The following is a 19,493-nucleotide window of genomic DNA, read 5'->3' on the forward strand; positions in this document are numbered from 1 at the left end:
TGGGTTAAACAAAATACAGCGGTAAATTATTTTTTGCAGAGCTAGGGATTGATCTTAAGGTCTTACACACACTCAGAGAGCACTCAACCACTGAGCCAAGTATCCCCAATCCATTAAAACTGTTTCTCTTCCATTTTATTTTTCTTAATGTCTACTATATACAAAGCTAGAATGGCTAGCATGTATTTTGGTTTTTGACAGCATTGGGCATTTGTTTTGTTTTTAGCTACTTCATTCCAGTTGAAACATTCCCTCCTTGAAGGATGAGGGAAGCTCATAAGACTCAAAACACAAACAAAACTTACAAGGTACAAGAAGTAAATGAAATTTATAAGGTTGATAAGGCTTTCCCCTGGTAATATAAACTGTAAATTGCTGGTGAGATGAGAATTTCAAACCTGACCAGCCATCTGCAAGTCACACAGGGAACTCCAAGGATACAGTTTTCATGAGTTGTCAGCCACGTGGGGCTGTGTTTCTTCTGTAATGCAGCTATTCATGCTCTTGTGAGTAAGTTCATTGCTTCACTAAGCTATTCTTGGATGGAATGTTTTATTCTGTCTGCTGTGAGTGTCCATATCTGGGCTGAATAGATATCTGTTCATATCTTCCCAGGGAAAGTCATGTAGCTTTCTTCCTGCTTCTTGCCAATACTCTTTCTGTGCATACATGTAACCTATGTTTCAGTATGTGCTACTCACCACGCAGAAAAGCACCTACATGCTATAATCACAGGAGCTAGGTGAAAATACTGAATGATTTGATCAGATTAGGGAGACAGGAGGAGAAAGTTCAGATCCCCTTTAAATCTCTGTCATTATAATGTGTGGACACGAAACAGAGTGCCACAACTGTATTTATTTAATGACATAATCTTTAGGAGTTAACTTATTCATAAAACATCTTTCACAGATCAACAAACTAGATAGCTGAAAGGTTAAAAAAGAAAGAAAAAAAGGTGGGCCTTTAAAAGCAGGCAAATATTCCCAAAGAGAAGCAAGTAAAATATCTTTATTAGAAGTCCTTTTAGTTTTAAAAATACTTCAGTAGTTTATGTTAATTATGCAAAATAATGAGTCTCATGATGGCATTTTGAGACATATATAGGTGTGCATGTATGAATGTATGCATCTGTATACATACATATAAAACACATTGTTGATATTCACCCTCGCTTGTGGATTAAAAAGAATGTGATTCATAAGAGCAGACCAAATGTTAAATGCGTCACTCATCAGACTAAATACCCCTCTATAACTAATACCATTCTGTAATGTGCTTGTTGTGGAACCTAGAGGACTGGATTTAGGATCCCCAGTACCATATAACGAAGAAGATACTTTGACATGTGACTGATTTCTCAACATTTGGAAGGAAGAGACAGATTCCATGGAACTCACTAGCCAGTCAGCCTAACCAAATACCTGAGCTCCAGGTTATATGAAAAAAACCCTGTTAATAAATATAAATAAAAGAATGAATGAATAAATGCATACAAAAACATAAATACATACGTACATACATACATACATACATACATACATACATACATACATACACGATGGGTACAGAACACTGGCTCAGCAGTTAAGAGCACTGGCTGCTCTTCCAGAAGATCTAGGTTTGATTCCTGGTACCCATATGGTGGCTCACACACAGTTAAATGGGCAGGCAATAGCAATATCTAGAAAACCAAGTTACCCCCAATTCCAGCATGATAACTACTAAGGATCTGTTAAACACTTTGTTTTAAAAGTACCCTTATTCCCTGATTGCAGACATTAAGGTCAGTCCTGAAGCCTCTTTAACGTACTAGATAACTGTGATGAGTGTAACAGAAAGTTTGTCACTCTGGATAGAAGCGATGAAAACCTCACATACTCTGGTGGAAATAATGGGATTTCTGAGGGCTGTTAAGCACTGACTTGTGGCACAACATTTTAGAGTAGGACCCCAACTTTCACAGAAAGTGGAAATGTGGAATCTCTAGCCTTTTCTTCACAGAAGTGCAAACAGGAAAAGAAGAAAGAAAACAGAGCTTTTGAAGGTCACTTTAAACAAAACAAAAAGACATTATAACCTAAGACTGCAGAGTATGAAGTGAATGGAAACAATCAGAGATGGACCAGGGTACACTCAGGAAAAGATAGTCAAGAGCAAACACATCAAGTACCATGAGCCAGCTGGTGTTTTACAGAGAGCAAACAAAACCATGTGTCTCAATGACAACAACCAGGGCAAAAGGTAATCAGTGAGATCATTTGTTTCTAAGCATTGAAGTAAAGGTTAAACAGGTGACAGAAGGTAACTCCTACCTGCAATGAATTCTCCCAAGTAGGAAAACTGAAATTAAACCAAAAATCTCATGGGGAACCCATATTTCTCTGTGGTTGTTGGAAAGGATGAAGTATAAGTCTCAATAAAGAAATATTTAATTTTTCACGTGTGTGTTGCATCTATATGCATGTTTGTGTATATGTGTGCATGTGTGTACACATATGTGTGACAATACACACGAACTTTGGGGAGTTGCATATGAGTGGCTTAAAGCCAAAGGGCATTCTCAATCCATTGTTCCTCAGGAGCCATTCGCCTTAGTTTTGGAAATAGTGTCTCTTGTTAGCACAAAACTCACCAATTAGATTAGGCTGTGTGACCAGTGAGCCCTAGAGAGGTGCTTGTGTTCACCTCTTCAGTGCTGATATTACAGATATGAGCCTCTATATTTGTACTGGGGCTCAAACTCATGTTTTTGTGTCATGCTTACATGAAAGCTTATGGGTTGAGTCACTTCTTCAGTCAGCAAAGAAACTGTACACAATAGCCACTACCATTGTTTGAAAAACAAAATCTATGTACTCTGGATACCTTGGCATTATAGAAAATGTCCTTTTCCTAATAAAAACAATTCAGAAATACAACAAAAATTACATATGTATAGATGGATGCAGAATCAATAGCCTGTTCATGGAAGTTGAAGGGAAGTAATGGTAGATGGATACTGTGGTTTGAATAAGCAATGGCCTTTATAGGTTCACATACTTGATGACTTGATAGTGATACTGTTTGGGGAGGGGAGCTTTGCTGAAAAATAAATGAATGAAATTTCCAAAAACATAAATAAAATTCTATTTTAAAATTCTGTATCTTTATCACCTGAGAACTTTTAAAAACATAATCAAAATGATGATATCATGTAAATCATCAATAATCAAATAAATGGTAACAATGATACATTGATAAGAACTTGATGACCTGCACAATTACTCATATAGCATAAAACTGGATATGCAATTTCTCTATTAAGTTTAGCTCAAAATAAAAATACAACAAATACGTACTAAGCACTAGCTCATTACATAGGAGATGAATTATTTAGAAAAAATTATTACATCCAATTTACACTGAGAGGCATCAAAACTAAGATAGGTCCATATAAAAATAAAAGGATAAACATTTGGAGAGAGAAGTATTTTTAAGCATGGTTAATAAAATGTTAATGGAAGAATCTAGATGACACTCTAAAATTCTTTCAACATTTCCAGATGCTGTGAATTTTTAAGGAAATATATTGGAAAAAGCCAGAAGAAAGTAAAATGCATAAAAGCAAACAGCATTTTACACAGGGTGTGGAAACACAGAGAAGTGTTTGGAAGATGGTTCCACAGATGAACCATAGACATCTGAGTTTAATAACCAGGACCAAAGTTCATCTTAATATAATCCCAACACTGAGGAGGCAGTGGCAGGTAGATCCCTGGGCTTTCTGACCAACTAGCCTAGTTAAATCAGTGGGCTCAATGTTCAGCAAAAGACCTTGTCTCGAAGCACAAAGTGGAGAGCAATAAGGGAAGTGACCATTTCAACAATTGGCCTCCACATACACATGCTCAGGTGAATACACTGGGGCATACATGAACACATATTCAGAGAACATGTGTACACAAAGAAAAAGAAAAATGTTAACATTTAGCCTGTGTACAAAGGAAGGCCAACACAACAGAGTAGAAAATGTAAAAGAAAATCAGTAAACTTTAAACCCCTACCCAGATCTAGCCAATGGTCAGAACATTCTCCACAGTTGAGTGGAGAGTGGGGTATGACTTTCTCATGTACTCTGGTGCCTCACATTTGACCATGTCCCCTGGAGGGGGAGACCTGGTGGCACTCAGAGGAAGGACAGCAGGTTGCCAAGAAGAGACTTGATACCCTATGAGCATATACAGGGGGAGATAATCCCCCTCAGGAACAGTCATAGGGGAGGGGAAGAATGGGAAAAATGGGAGGGAGGGAAGAATGGGAGGATACAAGGGATGGGATAAACATTAAGATGTAACAAGAATAAATTAATAAAAAAATTTTTAAAAAGAATAAAGTAATAAAATAAAATTTAAAATTTTTTTTTAAATTTAAAAAAAAGAAAATCCTGTATCTTAAAATTTAGTATTTCTTACTGATAAGAACTCAAATGAAAAGATAAAAGATATGTTATTCAACATTGTTAAGACAAGTTCCTTGCTTTCAGGAGTAATGTGTTTGGTTTCATGCTTTACATCATGATAATTTTCTATTTTTAATTTTTATTATTTGTGTGTGTGTGTGTTATACATATAATACGGGGTGTGCATGTGTCACAGTGCTTGTGTAGAGCTTAGATAAAACTTGTGGAATATATATATATATGATATTTCAATGTATTTGAAAATTACTCTGGGGCAAACAAGATGGTACATCACTAAAGGCACTTGGTACACAAGACTGAGAACTGTTATTGGCCTCAATGTAACTTTTGAATACATTTAAATATATGTAAATATGTACAAAGAACTAAAAGACAGCACAGAAAAAGATCTTTTAAAATCAGAGAAGTGTGTGGCAATTAGGACACAAACTCAACAAAGACCAAAGGAAAGATTATTTCACCCATTTAGCACAATTTATCAATGGAAAGACCAATTAGAAAGTACAAAAGATACACATCAAAGTACAAGAAAATGGCCACATGTCACAAAGTGAATTCTTCTATAATTACATTGCTCATTGCCTATATAATATCAGCAAGTCAACTAGAGAGGGGTACACAGAAAATGCTATAATCAGAAAATCCATAAGAAAAGGTAAGCAGTTTTTAATTCTCCCCACCAAAACAAAACAACTTAATACTGAAAGAAAACCCTTCATCTTGATATGGTTATAATTTGCATTTCTCTCAGAAATAAGAAGAAACTGTGGAGTATAATTCACCTAACAAAAACAGAGAAAGAAAATGCACATATATGCACAACACTAAAAAACCTTTCTTGCTGATGTTTTCAAAGGCTTTGGGAAGGAGAACAAGAAATAACGACAGGCTAAAGACATGTTTTTTTTTCACATAGGATCCTTTTATCTCGTTTGAATTTTGAGCCATGTAAATGTGTTCTCTAATAAACACTTAGGCTTTACAAAGTGGGGAGAGTTCTGTAGGAAACAAAGACAGCATGGTGGGAGGCAATTTGAGTTCTTGGTCATCCCTGCTGTTCATTAGCTCTATGAACTCACCTGATCTTTCAAAATCACTGACCATTATGGCTGAAAAGAATCTCATAATGACTCTCATCCCACACTGCGGTTTTATAGTCTAGGGAACAGAAGCACAAAATAAACTTTGTCATGCCCAATGTCACCAGCAATCTTCTCAGAACAGAACCAGCAAGCACTATAATGGGTCACGTCATTCTTATATAACATGGAAGGGCTGCTACAAAAGAAGACATGGCAAGCCTCGGACACAAAAAGCAAATGTTCTCAAATAACAAACTGACAATGGACATGTTCCAGACTACATAAAAAGCATTCAAAGCTTACTCATAAGAAAACAAGCAGGAGCCAGCAAGATGATTCAGTGGATAATGGTAATTGTTCCCAATCTGTCCTCCAAATCCACAGGGTAGAAGGAGAGAACTGACTCCTGAAAGTTGATTAATGAATAAACGAATAAATTTAACAAAATTCATTTGTCAAAAGAAAAAAAAAGCACCTAAGAAATATATGTAAGCTTCTTAAAAATTAGGGAAATAAAAAATAAACCACCCTGAAATACTACACTGTCCAATAATACATTGATTATTTTTTAACTGACAGTTCCCAATGCTGAGAAGAATATAAAGGTCTTAACAGCATTCATATCTTCCTGGCACAGATAACCTGAAATGATATGACCACTTTATAAAACAGTTTGGTAAGGATTTTTTTATAAAGTTAAATAAATGCATAGGCAAAGTTTAATCCACAAAGTCACTCTTAAGTATTTGCCTCAAAAAGAAAAACACTTACATTAAACAAAAACCATGTATGCACAGTGCTTGTAGTCATATGATTCCTGTCAATCAGAAAGCTGAGAGCAATTGCAGTTCTTCAGATACAGTGCATCCATGCAATGTAATAGTATGCAGACAAAAAATTTTACTGATACAGGCAAGGACCAGAGTGGACACTAAAGGTATAGTGCTGTTGAAAGCACAGATCTGCAAGGGTACTTATGGCTCAACCCCAAGGGTCTGACATTCTGGAAAAGGTAGACTTGGAAGAATAGAAAATCATTAGTGATTGCCACAGATTAGAGAAAAAGTTGAATAAAAGGGGAAATAATACTTTTGAATCTAGAAGATATGATACCAGATGCCCCAATGTACACATGTGTCAAGCCCTAAAGAGTTATATATCACAGAAAGCAAAGGTCTAAGGGAGGGAAATAGGGCAAAAGAGAGATGGAGGATGGGAATGAGAAGATACAAGTGAGGAGATAACGATCGGGATGTAAGCTGATTAAATTATAATAAAAAGGGAAAAATAAAATTCATTAAGATTCATCTATGTGTATGTATATCTGCCTGAGTGTATGTATGTACACCATGTGTGCGCAGGTGCCTGAAAAGGCCAGAAGAGGATATCAGGTCTCTGGAGCTTGAGTTATAGGCATTACCCTATGTAAGTTTCAGAAAGCAAACTCAGGATCTCTGAAAGAGCAGCAAGCACTCTTAACTACTAAATCATCTCTCTGGCCCCACAAAGTAGATATTATTGTACATGAATTTAAAATAAATGTTTTCCAGCTTTATGTGCATACAATTTATAAAGAATGTATATATGGAAATGATCATCATAACAAAGAATCAGCCTGTCCTAAAAGAATGTATATATGAAAATCAACAGAGTGAAGTAACATCATGCCATAGAAATGGATCTCCCATATAACCCAGCTCAATGACTCTAAGATATCAAGAAATCATAGAGACACTCACATCTCAATGTTCACTGCAGCACTGGTCACAACAGCTAAGGCTGGAAACAACCCAGCTGCCTGGCCAAAGAAGAAAGGGCAAGTGGTTTATATATACAGTGCAACCATAAAGAACAATGAATTTGTGTAATTCACAGGAAAATGGGATGTCCCATTTCATGGTACGTATCCCTTGGACTAGTGTTTTGATATAAGTGAGTATATACTGTTTGTCTCTTTTTGCTTCTGGGTGAACTTACTCATTATGATAATTTCTAGATCAATCCATTTGTCCACAAATTTCGGGAATTCCTCATTTTTAATAGCTGAGTAGTATTCCATCGTGTAAATATACCACAGTTTCTTAGTCCATTCTTCTACTGAGGGACACTTAGGCTGTTTCCATGTTCTGGCTATTATGTATAAAGCAGCTATGAACATGGTTGAGCATATGTCCCTGTTATGTGGTAGGGCATTTTCTGGGTATATTCCAAGGAATGGGATAGCTGGGTCTTGAGGAAGCCCTATTCCCATTTTTCTGAGAAAATGGATGCATCATGCCATGGTGATCATCATAACAAGTGCATAAGCTAGTGTAGATTTTGTATAGATGTATAAAACCATTTACATATATGTGCCATGAATCTTAAATAAATCTGTCTAGGGTAACAAAGAGGTCTAGCAGAAGGCAGAAGGGGAGAAAGAACAGAGCAGAGAGCATACAGTAGGGAAATATGTTCAGTGTGCAATATATACTTGTATAAAAATATGCAGCACAGTATTGTGTAGAATAAATAGACAAACTGGAAATTTTTTTAAAGTTAAAGAAGTCAGCCTGTATAATGAAAAAATTATTTTTTTGGTTTTAAGACAGGGTTTCTCTGTGTAGCCTTGGCTATCCTGGACTCGCTTTGTAGACCAGGCTGGCTTCGAACTCACAGTGATACACCTGCCTCTGCCTCCCAAGTGCTAGGATTAAAGGTGTGCACCACCACAGCCAGTGCCATATATTTAATAAGCAAAAACTTAACATTCATATAAAAGAATTTGATGGTACAAATATAATTCAAAACCAAAGTCTAAGGAAAGCCATTCTACCAATGTACACATAGAACATGAAAAGATGCTCACCACCACTAACTATCTGGGAAATGCACCTTGAAACCACAGCTGTGTATCACCTCACACCAAAATAATTAGTAAAGATACAGATAAAGGGGAATGCATGTATAGGGTTGGTGGGAAATGCAAGTTAGTACAGTCATCATGGAAATCAGTGCAGAAGTTTCTAGCAAAGAAGCAAACATGAAGCAACCATGCAAGCCCCCTAATAGGTTTGTATCTACAGGAACTGAAGTCATTACATAAGATACCCACATGCCTGTGTTTAGTGTATAATAATTCCAGATTGACAAGACATGGATTGATCCAGGCTATCCAGTGCTGAATGACTGGGTGAAGAACAGATGCATAGCCACAATGGGGTAACACACAGCCACTGACAAGAACCAAGTCCTATCATCCATAGTAAAATGGATGGAACTTGAAGTCACTGCATTAAGTGTAATAAGCCAGGCACAGAAAGACACATACAAATTAAAAAAAAAAAAACATTGATTTTGTGACACTGGAGGTGGAACGGTGATTACTTGGGTCAGGTGAGTGGGATTGGGCTGTGGTAAACAGAAGATAGAAAGATGGTGGGTAACAGGGGCTAATATACTTAGAAGGAGTAAATTATTTTTTATGTTCACCTGTGTGCATTTAGGGAAGGGAGTTTGTGTTTGTGTGCATGTATGTATGGGAAGCAAGTTTATGTGTGTGCATGCAGATAGTCCCATGCATGCGGAGGCAAGAGACCAAGGTAGGGTGTTACTCTTAAGTCATCATTCACCTTTTTTTCAGAATTTGATGCACCAAGATAGGAAAGATGTTTTCTTCAAGGATGCCAAATACAAATAGCCAAAACACTAAGAATATAATATTTATATGATTCCTAATTGTTTCATGCTTCTTCTTGCTGTAGGTAGTTTGTTGTATATATGTGTGATAATACAAATGTATACGCAAAAAATAAAAAAAATACTTAATAAAAAAATTTAAAGATAGCATTTATCACTCAGACCAGGGGCTTAAAGATTAAGCTAGTCTGGCTGGTGAATGAGTCCCAGGAACTCAGCTCCCTCCATCTCCCCAACTCAGGGATTTAAAGTGTGCACACTACACTTGGCTCTTTACGTGGATGCTGGATTATAGCTCAGGTTTCTCATGCCTGCAGGAGAAGCATTTCACTGACTGAGACATTACCTCAGCCCTGGCGAGAGTTACGTTCTATCATGTAAGATAATACTAGAGTAACATAAGTTTGGAAAAAAGGAGCATTAAATATTTTACAAGGAACTTAAAAGAGGCATGTTTGAAGCTTCCTGATACAAAGAAATGATAACGATTAAGAAAAATTGCTGATTACCTTGATGTAATCATTTTATTCAGACTCAGTTACCACACTGTAGTCCATATATATTACTGAGACAATCTGAAAATTGTGTATGCAAGGTACAGGAGACAGTGCTTTAGTATACATATATGTTATCAAGCTAACTCTTTCAGGTGGAGTCAAGAATAAAATGACATATACTGCCACATGTGGTAGTGCACACCTGTAAAGCTAGCCAGGAAACAGAAACCATCTCAATTTTAAATGATAGAGAGAGGATGGGGAGAAGGAAGGAAGGAGGGAGGGAGAGAAGGAAGGAAGGAAGGAAGGAAGGAAGGAAGGAAGGAAAATGGAGGGGGTGAATCAAATTATATCACTGGTCCTTTATTCCATTCCTAAAATCATAAAGAGGCCTTTACTTTTTATTTAAATATTTTTATTTTTAGTTTATTCACTTTACATGCCAATTGTAGACCCCTCCCAGTCCCATCCTCCATCCCTCATCCTCCATCCCCACTCCGTAGTCCTCAGAAAGGGATGCCTCATCCCCTATCATCTGACTCCAGCCTATCAAGTATCACCTGAACTGCCTATATCCTCTCCCTCTGTGTCCTGGCAAGAATACCCCACCAGGGGGAAGTGATCAACAAGTAGGCACCAGAGTCCACATCAGAGATAGCTCTACTCCCCATATTATCAGGTCCACAAGGAGACTGTGCTGCCTACCTATACCTATCAAATACATCTGAGCAGGGGGTCTTCTCATGCATAGTACTTGATTGGTGCATCTGTCTCTGCAACTCTCCACCCTCAGCCCAGGCCCAGACTTGTTGGTTCCATTGGTCTTCTTATGGAGCTACTGTCCATTCCAGATCCTTGTATGCCCCAGCTCTTCCATAAGACTCCTTGTGCTCCACCCCAAAGCTTGGCTATGAATCTCAGCATCAGCTTTGATCTCCTTCTGGGTGGAGTCTTTCAGAGGACCTCTATGGTAGGCTCCCTTCCTCTTCCTTCTCTTCAACTGCTTTCTGTGTCTATTCCATTTGCCCTTCTGAATGAGAATTAAGCATTCTCCCTAGGGTCCTCCTTGTTACTCAGCTTCTTTAGGTCTGTGTATAGTAGTGTGGTTATCAGTATTATGTGTCTCCCAATTTTAAAAAAAGCTATGGGCTAGATGAATTCAGTGCAGAATTCTACTGGACATTCAAAGAAGAGCTAATGCCAATACTCCTCAAAGTATTCCACAAAAAACAGAAGAAACACTGCCAAACTCATTCTATGGGGTCTCAGTTACTCTGATACCTAAACCACATAAAGATTCAACCATGAAAGAGAATTTCAGACCAATTTCCCTTATGAATATTAATGCAAACGTATGTAATAAAATATTTGCAGACTGAATCCAAGAACATATCAAAAGCATCATCCACCATGATCAAGTAGGCTTCATTCCTGTGAAAGTTCATCAATGTAATCTACCATATAAACAAGCTGAAGGACAGCAAGTAGCCAAGAAGAGACTTGATACCCTATGAGAATATATAGGGGGACGTAATCCCCCTCAGGAACAGTCATAGGGGAGGGGAATAATGGGAAAATGGGGGGGGGGAGGAATGGGAGGATACAAGGGATGGGATAAACATTGAGATGTAACAAGAATAAATTAATAAAAAAAAAAAAAAGAAAAAAACTGCATGATCATCTCATTAAATGATGAAAAAGTCTTTGACTAAATCCCTTCACAAGAAAAGTCTTGGAACATAGGCAACCTAACAGGGACTACTTTTTAAATGAAAACAGACTCTTCCTACCCAAGAATCCCATCCTTCAACTGTCAAAGTTTCTCAGATAGGGGTAGGGCCTCATGAACTCTTCTCCCATCTGTGCTAGACTTTTGCCTGGCCCGATCTTGTGCTGGTCTTGTACATCCTGTCAGAGCCACTCTGAGTTCATATGTACAATGGCCCTGTTGAGTGTCCAGAAGACTATTTTACAGTAGTCGTCCTTAACCTCTGGTTCTTAGAGTCTTTCTGCTTTCCCTTCTGAGATGTTTCTTGAGCCACTTGTGAAAGGGCTGTGACATAGATGACTTATTTTGGCTAAGCACTCCAGTTATTCATTCTTTGCATGATGATCAGCAGTGACAACCAGCTTTTAAAATATTTATTTAAGGCTGGGCATAGTGGGCATGCCTTTATTTCCAGCACTCTGGAGGCAGAGAAAGGTGCATCTCTGTGGGTTCAAAACAAGCCTGGTCCTCAAATCAATTCCAGGACAGCCAAGACTACACAGAGAAACCCTGTCTCAAAAAAGCAAAAAAAAATTTTTTTAATTTTTTATATCTGTGTGTATGTGCCCATGTAACTTGTGTTTGTGTGTGTGTGTGCCTCTGTGTGTGTGTGTGTGTGTGTGTGTGTGTGTGTGTGTGTGTGTGTGTGTGCCTATAGAACCCAAACAAGAGTGTTATTGTGCCTGGAGCTAGATTTACTGGTGGCGAGCTGGGAATGAAACTCAGGTCCTCTGAAAGAGTATCAAGCACTCCTAACCATTGAACTATCTCTCTAAATACCCAATGCCCAATTTTTAAAAGTAGTTTGTGGATCAAACTCAGGGCCTCGTGTTTTCAAAGTATTTTACTGACTTAAGTTATCACCCAGTTCCCTATGCATGAAATTTTTTGCACATGATAAACCTTGAGAAACTTGTGCTAGTATGTATTGGTTATCTAGATAGTGGATTCGTTATAAACCAGTTTTGTCCAATAAGTGACATAAAATAGCATATATTAATTTCTCTTCATGTACCAAAACCAAAGTAGGCAATTTGGGTATACTAATTTCGTGATTTTTCTAAGTAAAAATCTATGTGACTAGAATAGTTGAGTGACTAAAATTTTCACTTAAAATATATTTGTTTAGTAATGTTTGGATGTGTGTATAGGGGTGTGCATGCAAAAGCATTACAAGGAGGTCAGAGGACACCTTGTGGAAATTGTATCTCTACTTCTACCATCTAGATCCCATTGATAAACACAGCCAACAAACTGGTTATTGTGTGGACACTTGATAGAAGCTAGAGAAGCTTACAATGATGTATTTAAACCAAATTGTAAGACATTGTAACTCAAATTTCTCAAAAACTTGCTAACATTTGAAATATCAGTACTGAAGCAACAATATTAAAATATTTTAATAGTATATATTAATTATAAAAGATAATGGGTTTCATTATGGTATTTTCATTTACACATATAATACATCTTGATCATATTCATTCATTATCCACTCTTGTCGCCATTCTATCCACAGCTGTAACACCCTCTTATGGCCTTCTTAGGGACCAGGCACACACATGGTACAATTAGATATATGTAGGCAAAATACTCATACTCACCAAAAATATAAGTAAATCTTTAAAAAGAAATGTATGAAAAGACTGTGCCTTTTATTTAATTGGCTGTCACAAACTGACATTTACAAGCCATTTCTTTAACATTCTGATGACTAACAATCATTACATTTTAATTCCATCTACTGTGTTATCATTTAATAATACTCATTCACAGAACCATTGATTAATGGTTCAGGGACTTTGCTGTAAGATTGTGTCTCTTTGTAGTATCAGAAGCTATATAAAATCTCACCAACATGACTGCCCAAATGTGAAGTGGTCAGGGATGACACCAGTGAACATGCTAAACTGGACTGGGAAAAGCTTACAGGCCTCAACCTTACACAACTACAGGTGACAAAGGAATGCTGCAGGTGCCACAATCTTTGTTAAATAATTTTGAGCACTGTCTTAGCTCATTACTGTAGTTTTGTCTCTTTGTCTGGCAGCTTAGTTTCTCTCAAATGTTTCGATGAGGCATAGTTTTGTGCAACCATGTCAACAAAGGGGAACACTGCCAATTAGGAGCTCTGGGTGGTTTAGGCCTTGCCCTTGGTAGCATCCATGGGACCGTCCTAATGGAAGTTCAGAATGATAATAGAGTGGGATAGACAGCAAAGTTTGTGGGTTTGGGCTTTAATCCCAGATGAGCAACTCTAGAGATCTGTAATCTTCCGACCAGTTACAAAATGCACTGAAGCTCAGTTGTCATGGAGATTCATCAGCACAATGTGGGCTGCTACAACTTCCTCTCTGGGTAGTAATTGCTGGATGTCATCTAGGCAAAGTACCAATTCCTAGTGGTTGAATGCTCTTGGCTCTTAAAATTGGGTTCCATCACTCTCAAAGTTTGCAGTATGACAACATGGTTAGATGAGTGACAATTTTTCCACCTATGCCCAAGTAGTCACCAACACCTAAGATTTTTAAAGTAGGTTAAGAAGTTAACGCATGCATATTTCTACATATCTTTATGTGTGCACACACTTATGTAAAGTATGTATATAAGTATGTAAATGTGTATTGTTTATTATATATCTAGTTAATTATCTGCCATCTACTCTATGAGTTATGTGTGCATCCACCTTCTCTCTCTCCTTCTATCCTATCCTCTTATCTATCTATTATCTATTTTATCATCTGTCAGCTATATATCATCTATCACCTATTTTATTTATTATCTATGATACAGTCTATGAATATATTCAGGAATCCATCAGTCTATCACTGTATCTATGTATGTATGTATCATCTATGTATGTATATGTATCTATCATTTTTATGTATATATGTGTCAATCTATCAATCATCTGTCTCTGTATTCACCTAACTCATGTAATCTATTGTTTTTCCATCTATTAGTCCACCTATTCATCTGAGTAAGGCAATTCCCCTTCTCCTCTTTTACTGAGTCTGAGACTTGGGTGGCTGTGTTTGAGGGCACAGTGATTGATTATGGATATTTTCTCCTTAGCACAGTCAGGGTCAACCCAGTCCTAGTTTTCAGTATTGAACTTCTACCCACAGGACTCCCAGAAGCTGTGAACTCTAGCTTTGCTAATTTGACAATGAAGATTTAACAAATAAGTAACCACAGGACACTTTGTGTCCAGTGCAGCTCTGAGAGAATACAGGTTATATTGTGATCAGAGAGGAAATTACCTGATTTTTTTCTCTCTTTCTATGAAGCTTTTCATTTTGTTGAATCATCATGCTAAAAGAATCAAATTGATCTCCTGAAATTATTTCACATAATTGCTTGAAAATAGCTTTTACAAATGTTGTTGGCTATGAAATGTACAATTTCTCTTTTGAAATCTCCCCTTGGTCAGGGTCTTTGCACTATGAGTCAGGTGATGCTTGGCACTGCTGGATAAGGGCATGCTCTAAGGATGGCTGTGGCTTAGCATGCCTGTTTAATCAGACAGATAATTTCCTAATTATTCTATGCATGCATGGCTGTGCATTGAAGGTTGTGTTGTTCTGCAGACAAATGACAAGCATATAATTTTTACAACTGGAAAATAAAGACGGTAATAACCAGACAGAAAGTAAGAAAAAAAAAGCCTATTCAGGGACATAATTTTTAAAAGCTTACTATAATATAAATAAATGCCTTTCTATTTTTCTCTCCTTGTAGCTTTTGTGTCTCAGAAGTGAAAATGTTTGATATTTATCATTTGGATATCAGGTAATGAAATGATCTCATACAAACATATAAGAATCTGATCTTACTAGAGTTCACTGACATAGACAAGATGCTTAGAGATCTAGGGGCCACATGCTGCTCCCAACATACTTCCTACATGGCCACCAGATGTTTTTAGCATACTATCTGCATGGCCACAAGCATCAACCTTCAGAGCATTTGCCTTCCTCACTAGTAAGATGTGTCTAGGAACATTTGATTTTGCATTTTCTGAGATTATGTGACAGCAATGCATTCCAAGAAGCGCAAGGCATCACTGGTACTGGTGGTGATGATGATGATAGTGATGATGATGATGATGATGGTGATGATGATGATGATGATGACGACGACGATGACAGTGATGACCTCAGTAAGAACAATTGTCACCATAAGCATTCTGATGTGAGTCACACAAAGAATGTGTGGCAGAATTCAGCAAGCTACAACCATCACGGCTGTTGTTTGTTTGTAAAGAAAGTTTTATTGAGACACAGCATGTCAGTGGTTTAGATCTTGCCTGTATCTACTTTCATGCTATAGTAGGAATGTGGTAAATAAATCTTAGCAGTACATAGTGCTACATATGCGTATAGAAGATCCTAATTGTGCATCTGTGTGTGCATACCTGGTCTGCTATGGTATACTGTCTTAGTTTCTTTTCATGTCACTGTGTTAAAATACACTGACAAAAGCAATGTACAAGAGAAAGGGTCTGTTTTGGCTCACAGTTCCATAGTACAGTCCATCAAGATGGAGAAGTTTGAGGAGGCAGCTGGTCACATTGCATACACAGTCAGGAAGCCAAGATGAATGACTGTGACTCAATTTGTTTTCTCTTATTTCTTCATTCCAAGATGCCAACCCATCTTGGATGGTACCTTCACCCAATTTTTCTATATCATCATGCGGTTTAATCTAGGATGACACCTAAAAAAGCTTGTAGCAGGAGTACAAATACTTCTCTAGCATGTCTCCTCGAGACCATTTCATGCACTGCTGTTTGGCTGCTAGTCTCTTGTCTCTCTCTTCAGCAATGGTGAAGCAGATACCTTTTCCTCAGGGAAGAGAAATCCACAGTTTTTGCCCTTGCCAATCACAAAAATGTTGAAAAGCCAAGTGGCAACACCTATGCCATTGGCATCTTTCATATGAACCACACCAAAAGAGCTGGGATGTCTTTCTCTGTTGGTGATCACATCAATTCTTCCCATGTTAACACCTCCAACCACCATACACAGGGTCCCAGTATCAAATCTGATGTTATTTTGCCTATCTCCAAATCAATCTGAATGGAGTCATTAACCTTGATGATCAGGGTAGTGAATAGTGTGAGCATCATGGGTCACCAGGTGTGAGAGTCCCTTTGGGCCCACAAAGATCTTTCTCACTTTGCACAACTTGTAGTTGATCTCCTCAGATATAATACAAAGGACAACAAAATGCCCCTTGGTGTCATAGATCAGATAGAAGTTCTCTCCAGTCTTGTCAATGTTAATAACATACATAAACACAGATGGGTAGGTTTTATAAGTCCTGACTTTGCCATCAATCTTAATGAAGTGCTGCATGCAAATCTTTTTTACTTCATCTCCAGTCAGGGCATACTCAGTTCTATTCCTTAGGAAAATGATCAGAGGCAGACATTCCCTCAGCTTGTGAGGACCAGTGGGTGGACAAGGAGCAACCACACCAATCAATTTATCCAGAATCCAATGTTTTGGAGCGGCTATGTGCTTCATATGTTTATTGGGACCACAAGCCATGGCTGCCCTGGGAATGAAAAGAGACCCACCACCCAATTTTAGGGTGATCCTTCCCACCTTGTTTAAACCAATCAAGATAAAATCTCCCAAGCACAGCCAGCATTTAACCTAATCTAGGTAATTCCTCAGTTATGCAAAGAGGCTTGTTTGTTGATCCTAGAGCCTGACATCCTGTCAGATTGACATTCAGTATTATCCATCGCATGTACTAAGCAGAGCTTAGTATATTCCTTCTGCTCCCTCACCTACAAACCTTTGCCCTCTGGTGGTAAGTTAACCAATTGTTTCACTACTTGCCTACAAAAAGCAAATAGTGGGTACTAACAGCCAATTTCCTTGACAAGACTGTTTTCAGGAAGAATATCTACATCTAATAGAGCATCATAGAAACTCTATAATGCTGCCGGGGGTAGATGCCAGCACTAAGCAAAGCAGTACGTGGAAATAGTCTTTTGTGAAGCAAGTGATGTGCATTTAGTTTGGTGATTTTTTAACAAGTCAGTCAGTTACTTCTATGGTCTTTGGTCATGAATTGGAAATCATGTCATTCCCAACATTAGCCTCTCTAACATTGCATATCTGAATCTCTCATCTGGAAGGATCTCAGGTATTAAGGCTAGCAACTTGAAGGGGAAGACTCCTATAATAATGCACTTTCTAAGTGTCCTTTCTGTTTTACCATTTAAAACTTCACAGTGAAAGCTACTCATTCCCAGAATCATCCCAGTGCACTAAGTTTAAGAAGCTCAACAGTCCAAAAGTTGTGTTCCCTCCACCATCTTTATGACACAAGATGAACATGCTTGTTTAAATATATTCTTGTCCACTATATTGGAACATGCACAATGTCTTCTGCTAGATATTTCCAAAAATGTACCTGTCAAGTTTACTTCTTGAACGAGAACTTAAAGCACGCATACTCCAAGGTGTACTTCTTTTTTAATTAATTTTAATTTTCATGTGTGTATCTTTTGTCTGAATGCACACTACATGTGTGCAGTGCCTGCAGAAGCCAGAGGAATATTTCAGATACCCAGTAACTGTTACAGACAGTTGTGAGACATCTAATTTGGGCACTGGGAACCAAACCCAGTTCCTCTATAAGAGCAGTGTCTTAGTTTTGGTTTATACTGCTGGGGTGAAACACCATGACCAAAAGCAACTTGTGGAGGAAAGGGTTTATGTAAGCTTATAGTTTGTGGTATCTTTCAGAAAAGTCAGGGCAGGAACTCAAGCTAGGAACCTGGAGGCAGAGGCTGAAGTAGAAGCCATGGAGGGATGCTGCTACTGACTTGCTCAGCCTAATTTCTTGTAGCACCTAGAACAAAGGATAACCAGCTAAGGGATAGCACCACCCACATATGGCTGGGCCCTTCCTCATCACTAGTTTTAACAACATGCCCTATAGCAGTGGTTTGCCACTTTCCTAATGCTGGGACTCTTTGACACAGCTCCTCATGTTGTGGTGATCCCCCAAACATAAAATTATTTCATTGCTACTTTATAACTGTAAATTTGATACTGTTAGAAATTGTAACAAACATATGATATGCAGGATATCTGATATGTAACCTCTGTGAAAAAGTTCTTCAACTTTAACAGGGCTGCAACCCACAGGTTGAGAGCCACTGCTTGCCTATTGCCGAATATTATAAAGACATTTTTTCAACTGAGGTTCCCTCCTCTCAAATGACTCTAGCTTATGTCAACTTGGCATAAGACAAGCCAGAACAGTCAGTTCTCTTAAGCACTGAGCAATCTCTTCAGTCCAGAAATGTACTTCTAAAGTGAACATGTTTAAGGATGTGTGTGCTCAGGGACACATGCCTTAACTTGGCATGTCTGTCCTTAAAATGTTTCCTTTCCAAATATATTTGGTTTCCCTGCATAAAATACCCATAGTTCCTTTGCTCTAAAGGACAGTGCTTTGGGTATAACTCCAATCTTCTCACCTGCTGAAGATAATACTTTTACAGTCTTTTATTTTCTGGTCATGCTCTTTTTTTATTTTGTACTCACCAAGGTGAAAGTCCATTGACTGAGATTTCAAGCCTTTGATAATATTTCATAGATTCCAAATCTGGAATTTACTCTTAACATTGTTCCTTCCAAAATCCATGGTGCAACTTACTCCTGAAGGCAATAGTATTAAGAGGTGTGAACTTTTTAGTGGCAATTACATTATGAAGGTATTGATTGTTCTTTGCTCAGTGGGATAGCACTCTAATGAAAGGGCTTTCTTGGAAAAGGCCTGTGTTGATCTTCTATTTCTTCAATGCAGCATTTCCCCTGCAGAGGAGCCTGTAGGAAGCCACCATAGGGGGAGAGAGCAGCCAGTATCAGAAACCAAGCCTGCCACTATCTCTAGTCTTCGGAACTATGACAAATACATTTTTTGTTCTGTTACTCCCACCCCCCTCCTTGAGGATTTTATTATAGCAACACAAATAG

At 37.9% G+C, this 19,493-nt stretch overlaps 1 pseudogene; it reads right to left on the reverse strand.

The window, feature by feature from the left end:
- Positions 1–16,206: 16,206 nt before the first annotated feature.
- On the reverse strand, positions 16,207–17,042 carry LOC127184671 (40S ribosomal protein S4-like; annotated as a pseudogene).
- Between the last annotated feature and the right edge of the window lie 2,451 nt (positions 17,043–19,493).

Source organism: Acomys russatus, chromosome X (assembly GCF_903995435.1).
Source record: "Acomys russatus chromosome X, mAcoRus1.1, whole genome shotgun sequence".
NCBI lineage: Eukaryota > Metazoa > Chordata > Mammalia > Rodentia > Muridae > Acomys > Acomys russatus.